Genomic DNA, 12,207 nt, shown 5'->3' on the forward strand with positions numbered 1-12,207 from the left:
CAGCTTTATTTGGGAACTCCTGGTCTAGTAACTAAGAGATTCAATGACAGGCCCCAAGATGAAGCAGCATTTCCTAAATCGTTCTATATTCAGCCACAGAGCAGGCAGTATTGAGATAGAGAACTATAGGATTTACAAATTAGAAACGGCTTTAAATATCATCTGACTCAATGGGTTTTGAAATTTTGATTTTGCCTAGTAGGTGTGACAAGAAAAGCTGACTGCTCTAGTTGAGGTTTGAGGCTACCTTCCCTTCCTCTTTTCCTCCTCCATTCTTCCTCACTCATCGCCTTGAGGCACTGCCTCAGAAATTTAAGGCTCCAAGAAGCACAGAGTGAAAACATTAACAACACCTTCTTTTCATAGATTCAGAGAACAAGGCCACTGGGAGGTCACTGTCAAACAAGACGCTGGAGTCTAGGGTAGTACTCAGATTCCTTCCTCCTGTCCTGACTTCCAGCCTACTTTTATTTCCACATACTCGGCAGATCACTTATTTTCTCAGAGAATGTTGGGTACTGTAAATGGATCCAGAAAGCCTGGAAATCAAGCAGAAAAAATGGCCTGGAAAGATGAATCTACCGATGCCATTAGAACAAGGAGGATGATGGGACTTTGAGGACTGGCCACTTACGGTGGACATGACCTGCTAGCTTTGACGGGGGCCTGGCAGTGGGTTGAGGGGAGAAGATGTAACAAAGGGGAAAGGGACCAATGGATCCAGACGGGGAAGGTGCTGGCTGCCATGGTCTCACGACTCAGCTGAGAACCAGCCCCGTGGGATGTCTCGGTGGCTTACAGCCACCACCTGGAACTCACCGCCTCCCTTCCTCTGGGCTCTGTGTTTCCCTTCCTTACAATAGCTCCTTGGGAGAATCTTCTCCCATCAGCAGATGATAGACAGTGTCTGCAAAGTGTTTTGTTCCTTTATAGAGGAAAGAGGCTGTCTGGAAATACACTCCATTGGATATTAAGGGATGTATTTTACTGATTTATTGTCAGTCTAGGCAGGGTTGTCTGAGAGGCAAGGAGCCAATGCGGATATCTATTTTGACTCATGATTAATTATTATACCTAAAAATGATGTTTTCCTATCAACCGATAGGCTGGAAAAATAGACTACGGCTTGCTAGGTTAGCACCCCAGGTCTCAGATGTTGCCCCTGTCTTTTCAGATTGTATTATCTATTACAGACAACACCTTCTCATTCACAAACATAATTTGTTGTTCTCTGAGACAAAAAAAAAAAAAAAAAGCTGACATTTCACATGCAAGCCAAAGATTAGAGTCACTGCACAGGACCGCATATGGAAGTACATTAGGATGTGCTGTCCCTGAACCAAGGACACCGTTGTCATCATTGGCTGGTGCCGAGAGAGACATAGAAGGCAGTGACTTCTGATCTTTATTATGCAAATGTGCAGCCCCGGGAGCCAGGCTATTTAACCTCATCAAAGGAAATGTCACTGATCATTTCAAGCTCCAAATGTAGCACAAGCATTAGTACTATTATGCTGTTATTATTATTATTATTATTATTATTATTATTATTATTTGTAGGGCACATGTAAGCCTGAGCCCCCGGATGAAGCTGCGTCCCTACTTGCCCAGGCCCTCTGGGATTGAAAATGAACTCCTCTCGATATTAACAAACAAACAACCGTATTTTGTTCTCCCTCTTTAATATTTGTGAATGGGGTGGTTTCCAGACCTGGTGTCCACCAAGCACGGGTGATGACGGCGCAAGAGCATCATTAAGTCCAATGGCCACCCCTAGATTTTTAGTGGCAGGCTGCCTTCTCTCTCCTCCAGGTCTTGTGCCCCGAAGGCAGAGGTGTGTAGTGGAAGTTTAAAGAGCAGGTTGGGACAGGAAAAGAGATCAATATCTGGAGTGGAAAAAGGTGAGAAGGATTGAAAAGAGAGAGATGCTGACTGAGATTCGAGAAGGAAGGGGCTAAGGAGGGAAAGGTCCTTTATTCCTGCGCCTGGGTCACTGCTACCTAACAGAGCCATAAGTCTATGCCCATCCAACACCACACGTAGTTACTACAATGTTATCGACTATATTCCCCATACTGTTCATCCCTGTGACTCTTGTGTAATTATCAATTTATACTTCTTAATCTCCTCATCTTTCTCACCCAGCTCCCCAACCCATCTATTAACCCTCAGTTTGCTCTCTGTATCTGTGAGTCTGTTTTGTTTGCTCGTTTATTTTTGTTCTTTAGATTCCACATGTAAGTGAGATCATGTGGTATTTGTCTTTCTCAGTCTGACTTATTTCACTTGCTACAATAACCTCTAGGTCCATTCATGTTGTCACAAATGGTAAGATACACCAGAAACTAATAAAATAAAAAAATATATAAGTAAATTTAAAAAAAAGAAAAGAAAAGAAAGAAAACTGAGAAAGTTACAAGATCCAAGAAGTGGAGAATAAAAGGGCTTGGAGTCCAGCAACAAAGCAAAGGCAGTCAGTAGGAGGGGAATTCAGAGGCAGTAGATTAGTGATGGAGGCAAAGTCTGTGTGCCTCTGAAATCCAGGTTTCATGATCTGAATGGGCAAGTTCTACTTTCAGAAGACTCCCGAGGTGGGGAAGTAAGGAAGAAAAGCGAAACATAGAGCTGGAGTGAAATTCTGGAGGAAACAAAAAGCAAGTGGCATACTTCCCCTTTTCCTGCCTCAGCCTGGTACTGGGGAAAGGTCCCACGGAGGGAGGGAGACAGTCCCTTGCACAGTTGAAAAGACTAGAAGCTTCTCCACAGATTCTCAGAGCCCCCTCTTATGTAGCCCCAAACCCTTTAGGTATAAACACTGATATCAGGTTTCCAGTCCAATAAAATCAGACTTCATGGGAGTGGGGCCCACGTCCACATCTCTGAAAGCTTTCCCGATGACGTATGTGCTACCCGGGCTGAGAACTGCTGCTTCCAATTCTGAGGAATATAGACTCCGTAAGAGCAGGGATTCTCGGGTGTTTGTTTATTTTCTGTATGTCCCTTAGCATCTAGCACAGTGCCTGGCACACAGAAGAAGATGAATATAGATTTCCTACATGAAAGAATAGTGGGTGGAACAAGGCATTTCTGTAATAGCTATAAGTCTGTGTACAATTAGGTCATTCAAGACACCTGTGTTGGGGTTACCTTCTAGGCCTCTAAAAGCAGTGTTGTTAGGTCCACCTTTGTCTTCCATCATTTCAGAGCAAGCAGACATGCAGTGTGCGCTCAGTTCTTCTTGAGTGTAAAGCAGAGGCTGTACTTGTGGAAGGAGCAATTGCCAACATGGAATAGCCCTGGGGAGGCAGCATGGCACCTCTTCCACAGACGGTGCTTCCTGAAGGTGCCCTCTCTGTCCTGGAAGAAACCCCTTTAACTTACCTTCAGCCCCGTCTGGAGTTGGTCAACATCAACTTGGAGGATGAGAGGTTGCCCATCAAGGAGTAAAGGAATAAAAAGGGAGGGCTTAGACTTAAAGAAAACAAATCCTAAGCTGGAAACTTAATTGGAGCCTGAGTTAATTCAGGTCGCTTAGGTGAACATTCACTGAGCACCTCCCACATGACGGAATTTGTGTTAGAGGTGGAAGTACATGGAGAAGTAAGACCTTGAAGGAACCGGCTAGTGGCCGGCTTCTCGTATCCTCTGATTTCAAAGCTGGGCCCTAGAGGTTCCGAAGCTAAGGGTTGCTGCATCCAACCCTACAACCCAATCCATCTCTCCCCTATCTCCCAATCATCTGAAGTCTTTTTTCAAAAGGAATCTGCTCTTAAGGAAAGCCCAATATGTAAATCAGATCAGAGTACAACTATTTCCGCTCTCTCCTCTCCCCTTTACTTGTCCCACGGTCACTTGTCCTCAAAAATGCTTCCCTTAAGTCCTTGGGGGCTGAGAACTCAGGTGGACCACCACTGCTCTAAGTAACCTTTTTTCTCTAGATCCAGGTTGTTTGGTATACACAAAATCAATGACCTTATCACCTAAAGAGCTGATCCAATTGTCCTCTTCTATTCTCCTGGGAGAGCTGGTGAGGAACATGGCTTTCAGAGGAAATGAGGCTCAAAGCATCACCCCACTATCTGCGTGTAGCACGATGTGGGTTATCTTTCCCACCAGCAGCGGAGGAACAGTCAAGGGTCACTGCTGGCAGTCTTTTCTTCCTTCCTGTTCTTGCTCAAGGTCAGTGATGAGTTTTGCATAAGTGGAGGGTGACCTTTTCCCAGAGTCAGGAGCCCTGTCCCTTTGGCTGCCGGCTGAGAGCTGCCTCGGGAAGGGAAGGTGAGGAGGACCCCTGGGGGTGGTCTTAGATCTGAGTTAGTTGGGTGGAGAAGCATCTCATCAGCATCATTTCAGGCTGAGGGAGGATGAAATTACCTGCCAGGCTGTATGCCTCTGTCAAGAGCGAGTGAAGCAACACATTGATTGGAGGTATAACCAGTGTGCTGTGTTGGTCCTTCCACTACTCTAGCAAGAGCGCTTCAGATGCTGGGGTAGAGCAGTTAACCCACCTGAGACAGCGCAGTGTGTCCATATGCAACCTTTGAACTGAGAGAGATGGGATTTCATTGTCTATCCCCATTTCCACCAAGCAACATGGCGTAGGAAAAGAAAAAAATATATGTAGGAGTAAGTTCAAACCTTGACAGTGCCACCAATGAACTCTGCAGCTTTCGGCAAGTCCTTTCATATCTTTTCAGCTCAATTTTCACATCTATAAAATGGGGCTGATTGATCGACTTGGCACATTTGTTGTGAGCAATAGATCTTAGGGCTCAGCTGTTTGAAATCCTATGAAAAGATCATTTCTCCATTGGGCACTGAACTCTTTGAAGAGACAGGCTGCATTTTCTTTATCTTTGCATTCTCAACCTCTAACAGTAAACACCTGGCACATAATAGGTGCTTAACTGTAACCTTTTCAGAGAAGTGTTCCCAAATGCTTCATCTGGGTAGGTAAGTATCCCCTTATTATTCATTACACTCTGTTAGTTCCCTTTGTGGCCTCAAAATGATCTATTTGCTTGTGTGTCATCTATCTCTGCACTAGATTATAATTTTCATGAGATCAGGACCTTGTATGTCCTGGTGGTCAGTCTAGAACAGTGCCTGGTACAGAGTAGCTGCTCAAAATATATTTGTCAAATGGAGAGCTAAATGAATGGCACCCATTTTATCACTAGCAACAGCAGCAGTGGTTTACAAGATAAATTGGAATCTAACTAGTAACAGATAAAATTTAATCACTTTTTAAAAAGCTCACCAGAAGGAGTGAGAATGGTCAGAAGCTCCTTTGAGTTACCTCATCGCAGAATTCTGCCTGGGAACCTTTATTGAGGACTGGTGATTTCCTAGGGCCTCCACCAGGAGGCCCTTCATGCTAAACTGAGCAGAGCATGAGGCTTTAGGACATGGCCAAGGGCAGCCTGGGAGCCTGAGCTGGGGCCCTTGGGGGGAGTGCGGTGGGGCCACACCCTCCCCCTGGGCTCTGCACCATTGAAAGGCTCCAGACAGCTCAGGCTCTGCGCCAAGCTGCTCGGTTCCAGTGGGAAAGCTGACCTTGGCCAGCAAGAACCAGGAAGAGGCACAAATGACTCATTGTCCCACATCCTCTAAGGTAAAAACCCAGCAGTGTGTGTGGCCTCTGGGGCTGGACGTAGATGCAGCCTTGGCTCCCTCTGCAGCCAAAATAAAAGCACTGGGCCAGCAACACGTGCACAGCCTAGGAATACAACCAACGCGTCTCTTCCATCGTTCCGTTCCACACACAAAAAAGTTTCAAAATACCGTACATATAACATTATGATTTCCAGTTCCGAAAGTAGAGCACAGTTTTCTTTTAAAGATTTAAGGCAGCCTTCATCTCCAGTCAAGGCCATGTGACATTTTATGGACTCGTGGAAGAAACCTGATATGCTTTCGGATCACGTGTGAAGGAGCTCTCAGACGGATGTGCTTTATTTTTATTCAGGAGTTTGGGATCCCAGTCACTTGTTTGTACGTCCTTCAGACGTCCACTAGAGGGCACTCTTGGAAAATATTTATACATCTATATATTTTATTACTCTGTCTAGGAAATTCTGCTTTCAGAAAGAAAGAAAAAAACCCCCAGCTCATCCAAATTTCAGGGCAAGCCCTTTGCCTTGGAACTATTCTGAATTCTTCCAGAAACAGAGTTAGCGAGGAAGCTGGCGAGCACACAGGAGCTGCTTCCCTCTTCCCCTGTCCTTTTGTCCACATGGGATGCAGCTGGCCAAACTGCCGAGCTGGTCCACTGGCCAGAGCCCAAATCCCCTCCACTCCGCAGGGGACCAGCCCTGGCCCCCAGGAGGACCACGTTGGAAAGGGGCTTCAGAATGTTGTATTTGGGGGCCTCTGGTTTGAGTTCAGCCTTTGCTGAGACCCCTCCCCCCCCCGCCCCCCAAGGAGTCTCATCTTCTGCCCTTCCCTCCCAAGCCAGCAGTGGCCGGAAATTCTCAGAAAAGTGCCAGGAAGGGTCAGAGGGGCAGCTGGGGCGGCAAACAATTAAAAATAGGGCTTCCGGGCAGGCAGCCATGGAGACCTCGCTCGATATGTAAATAAGTGTAAATAAGACCCCGTCTTGGTCCTGGAAGGAAGCTGTGCGCATTTTGTGTAGCCAGGGCTGTCTAGCTCTCTAGGCCGGCAGTGAACAGTCTTTTTTTTTTTTTTCCCTCACAGCTCAATTTAGAAAAGCAATTTTTTTCCACCCCAAAAGAAAATAGCTCCACCGAGTTTCATTGGTGGGAAGGAGATCACTCTTACAACTTAGATTTCTTATTCAATTAATACAACACTGTGAACGGATAAATTAGAACTGCTTTTTAGCCACAAAAACCTTAATTCTGGTGCATATTTGCACCCAACTCTCCCATCCCTGACATTTTCGTCACCCTTGGGAGTTGACTTCACATGAGTGGCCTCGTTTTAGCCTAGAAGCAGCTCGGTGAGGTGGGTATTCCATTGCCATCCCCATTTCAGAGAAGGAACCCAAACTCCCAGGCAGCAGTGACGTGGGCAGGACTCACAGCCGTGGCACAGCCAGGTTAGAAGTCCATGGCTTTCTTCCATAACGGTTTATTGAGCATCTGCTATGTGCCAGGTTCAGTGCCAGGTGTGGTCGGGAATGCTGCTTCTCACCCTTCCTCACACACAGCCTACCGACATGTCAAGGCAAGCAAGCCCTTGGCCTTCTCTTGGCCCCATCCCTCATTCTCTCAGAAGCTCTGCTAGAGACGGAAGCCGGGGCAGGAAGAGCTTCGCTCCGCTTCGGCTGGGCCAGCAGGGAGCAGCCTTTCCTTGGGATTCCCCCTTTCTGGCCGATCAGGGTTAGTCCGGGTGCCCAGGACCACCCCTTGCTTTAGGCTCAGCCTGTCGGGGGGGCCTTTCCCCTCTGCTGACCTCGGGGAATTGCCACAGATGGGCAGGCAGTCAGCAGGGCAATCTTCCGATAGCTTCTCTCTGTTCCGGGGTGTGCACGGCAGGTCCCTCTTGTTCTCTATTTCCTCTGCGTGGAGGGAGCCAAGAGGCTGCATTTGAACGTGGCAGTGAGAACCCTGGGGAGAAGCAAGGTGGTCCAAGCGACTGCTACAGGCTCCCTGTGCGAAGGCCTCCAGCAGCAGAGAAGGTCGGCAAGGTGGAGAGGGCAGGGGCTGCCGGGCAGTGCTTCTTCTCAAAGTGTGCTGGGCAGCTCTGCCTTTTCACTCTGCTCTGGGTTTTCCCCTCAAGCGGTCTGTCAAGGAAAGTAACACCGCATTCCATCACAGTAACTGTGCACTTGGATAGGGCCCCGCCTGCCCCCCAATTCGGATACAGCAGAGATTCTGTGTGAAAACTGCTGGGATGTGTGAATGGCAGCAGATACAAAATGGGGTTATCTCTCTTTGGCAATACCAGTATGCCTGACAGAGTGGGAGCAGAAAGAAAAATGCAAACTGGGAATTTGGGGACTCCTTTCTGCTTCAGGAAACACGGAGGAGGGGTGAGAAGATTGAGGGAGCGAGAAAGGCAGGAGCAAAGGCTGGGGTCTGGGCCTCTCCCTGTCCTCAGGTCTCATCTCCCCACAGGAGGGGTGAGACGGAGCTCAGGCCTAGGGCCCCCGCTCTTGTCTGAGCAGGGCTGGAAGGACACAGAAAGGAGGAGAGAACGGGTTTCCCAGGGACAGAAACAGGAACCAGGGTTCCCTGGTTCTTTGCTCCCAGGCATGGCTCATAAGGTCCCTCCACACACCTTGGCCAGATTCCCACAATCAGGTGAACCGTGCAGTCAGGGGACCCTTTGCCCCCACTCTTAGCGGACCGGCCAATCCACTGTGATCTGGCCAATTTCCATCCACAGAAGGGACAGTGCCATCTGCTCCATGCTGGCCAAGGGGATCCCCAGACAGCAAACTTGCTGAGGATGGGTCCACGCCCACGAGTGGGTTCCTTCTGTCAGAGCCACTGAGTGTTGGGAGGACTGAGGGCTTTTTGGATGACTCAGGAGGGGATGACTCTGCAGCCACCCCTGGGGAGGGTGGGGAGGGGGGTATAAAGGACACCTTTGAGGGTGAAGCTCTTCACGGGCCAGGCTGCTGTTGCATAGCTCTCTCAGGTTTTTCGGCCCTTCTGCATTTACCAGAACAATCCAGGGCGGATGTGGATTCCTCCCATTTGGATGTGTGAGCAGAATCCAGTTTGTGGGTGTTTCGTAGACACTTCTGAGGGTTCGGCAGGGCCCGTGTGCACAGGAAGGGAAGAAGGCTCTTTCTAAGCCTGGAATGCCTTAGCTGGCTAAGAGGAAAGAAGTGAGGCGAAAATAAAATACCCTAGAGAGGAAATTGTCCCCAGTGCCCCACATCCAGAGCGCTTTGTGGTGAAGCTGCTGTGCCCTGCCTGCCCAGCCAGGAGCCCCCAGTGGACCTGCAGCAGCCCAGCCAGGCCCTGCCCAACCCAGTTCTGCCAAGGAAAAAAAAAATTTAGATAGTTTTCTGTTGTGATCTTGGCTGCTCTTCTATTCATGCTGCAGAATCAGATATTTTTAAAATTTCAGTTGTTCCATTACTTCAAACTACTTGTTAAATGAGGTCTTCAGAGAAAAGAACCAAACAACCAGATTAATAAAGTGCTCATGAAAGGAGTGAGATGAGGGAGCTGTCAGACTCCCACGCAGAGTCTGCTGAAATGCAGGCGCGGCCTGACCTCAGGGACCTGCCTGAGACCCGGGCAACTGTCGCATGACTTCTGCTCTGTGTCCACAGAGCTGAGAGCTGCTTAGTGCCAAGTGTGATGTGGACACTTGCCTGCTGAATGGAGACAGAAACTCATTTTCCATCTGTCGAGCAGCCTGACACAGAGCCCGTAATGATTTTCTGTCAGGCATGGCCTGGCTGGATTTGAACCAGTGACCCAGAGGTAAAAGGCTCTGATGTAGGGCCCCCTTTACAATGACTGGCCTGCCTGGACCTCATTACACTTGGCCCAGCACTCTCTCGTGCATCTGCCCATGTGTTCTCGGCCAGCTTTGGTTGGATCCTTAAGCATTTGGGGCTGAGTGGGTGATGTCCCAGGAGGGCCACTAGAGTGTGCATTTGGGTCCTGGGGGAATGAGAAATGAAAGGCAGATGCAGGACAGAGAGGCAGGGCCTATTTGACTAGCCTGGGGCCAAAAGCCACATGCTCCTCCCGGGCTAGGTGCCTGATGCTGACCTCAGGACGTTGCACGTGCATATAGGTCGGAAAGATGGCTCTCACAGTGAATGCCACAATGGGAATGTGCATCTGGAGGGAGACTGAGGTCTAGATGCTTTGGGTCTCAACTACTCTGGAGTCAAAATTATTTTTTCTGATTGTTTTTCTTAAAAATAAAAGTCCTTTCAGAAGCATCCATAGATTGATTAATATGGTGATTCCCATTCTTTGAATGATAACTGAGTCACATGCCACTTTCCAAAAATAGTGGTCCATAATATGAAGACATCTGTCTTCCAGAATCTGAAAAGCAACCTGGAGGGCATTACTGGTTAACCTATTATTCAACAAATGTTTATTCAGGTTCCTACTATCAGGCAAGCATTCTGCTAGTTATCAGGGTTACAGAGATAAACAAAACAGGTCTCCACTGAAGAAATTCATCAATTGGGGAGGGGGCATGTGGATAACGCTAATTTTGCACAACCTGATAAGTGAAAAAGTAGAAAGTGGAGAAATCCAGTAGACAATTGAAAACTAAGGACGACATCTCAGGTGGTGGGGGATGTGGTGGGAGCCTCAGAATTGGGGGTCAGTAGTACAGAGTGGGAGGGAGGCCCAGCTGCTGGCTGAGCCAGCCACCCAGGAAGAGATTCAGGCTTTGCCGTTTATAAGTTCTGGCCCCTGGGACTTAGTTTCCTGGAGCCTCCAGTTTCTCATCTGTAAAATGGGAATAATTACACCAATGTCCAAAATTGTCTTAAGGATTAAATGGGAGGATTCAGGTTATAAAAATTAAATTAAAAAGGATTCATGTAAAGCATTGAGCAGAGCACCCAGCGCATGGCAGGGGGTGAATAGATGTCAGTAAAGGGTTTCCTGGATTGGAGAAAGGCATGGCTGGAGGGAAAAAGAACACTGAAAAAGGTATTTTAAGGCAGGAGCAGTGGGATGGAGAAGAAGGTAGGAATTAAGGAGAGGTTTTGCTGAGAGACTCAAGAGAATTTGCTGACTAAACTGAACATGAAAAGTGAGGTGTGAAGATTGAGGGGGAGGACATGAGGCTTGGTTGCTATGCCAACATAGGAAGCAGGTTTGAGGAGGTTGCTATGCCAACAGAGGAAGCTGGTTTGGGGAGGACTGAGTGAAGGGAAAGAAAGAGGTTATTGACTTTTCCTCCAGGGCACATGGGGTTAGAGGGACGTTCAGGATACCCATGTAGGGATGTCCAAATGGAATTGGAAATGTGAGCTCAGGGCCATAGATCTGAGAGCTGGTTCACAGGTGACTGATGCGGTGGCAATGGCCCAGAAGTTCCCACTGGGAGAGCACATGGGGTCGGAAGAAAGGCTGGAGACCAGAATTCCTGGGAATGTTACCATTAAAGGGGTGAGTGGAAAAGGTGGTCTATGAAAGGGACAGCCAGCCACTCTAGGGTTATGGTAGGACTTGACCAAGTGGAAAGGGGACATACCAGCCTGGACACAGTAAGAGCTCAAGCTACAGTTCTCAGACGGGGCCGTGACCATACAGTGAATGCTCTAGAAACAGCTCACCATCAGAACTCATCACAGTCAGGTGTTAGCAAACCAGAATCGATATGGGGCAGCTCTGTCTGTCAGCTGCATTATCAGATGGTTCTTGGGGCTTTTGGGGGAGTTGGGCAACATTTTTGCTTGGAGTTCTTAGCAGGAGGCAGAAAAAGGCAAGACTCAGGCAGCTTTGGAGGTCCAGAGGGAATTTCCATCTCTGCTGGAAGCCAGGGATGGCTGCAAACTTCTTAAAATTCAGAACCAGGTGTCTTCATTAACTGACCAAGTAGAGACTCGTGCCCTGGTCACTTCCTGACTTGATTAGTGACATTTAACGGACTTTGTAATAGACCTTTTGCATAGATTAGAACTCGGGCAGGCTAGAGCCTGACACCTGACTTCACATGTCCGACACCACACGTCTGATGTGGTTTACCCAGGTCCCTTCCGTGTTGAACAATAATAGTAGCTGCCACTTACTGAGTTCTTGCCAAATGCCAGGCACTGTGACAGCTGTTTGCAGGGGTTCTCTCATTCGATCCTAAAAACAGACAATTCTCACTTTGGCTTTGTGAGCAGGGAAGTGAGCTATAGAAATGGTATTTTGCTCTGTCTTCCACAAACACAGGGCTTCTTAGGGGTGGAGCTGGAGTACCGCCTGAGGGGACGAGGCATTGTCAGAATGCCCTGCACGGATGATAACAGCGGTGGGTCCCAGGGTAGGAAATCAGGGAATCCTTTAATGGTGGAGAAGATATAGGCTAAGTTCTAGCCATGTTGGCAAAGCCAGCCCAGGATGCCATGCGGACAACAGTGCTCTCTGAACACAGAGAATCAGAGTCTAGAACTTCCAACAGTGGACGCAAATCAACATGGTTGCAAGGATTTCGAGTGTGGGATTAGCCAGTAACAAGGGAAATGATCAAACCCTAGGGCTGAGGGTCTGTTTCCTCAGCGTGTTGTCTTTTCCTACCCGTGGACTCTGAGGCCTG

The sequence above is a fragment of the Hipposideros armiger genome, unplaced genomic scaffold (assembly GCF_001890085.2).
Source record: "Hipposideros armiger isolate ML-2016 unplaced genomic scaffold, ASM189008v1 scaffold_346, whole genome shotgun sequence".
Taxonomy (NCBI): Eukaryota; Metazoa; Chordata; class Mammalia; order Chiroptera; family Hipposideridae; genus Hipposideros; species Hipposideros armiger.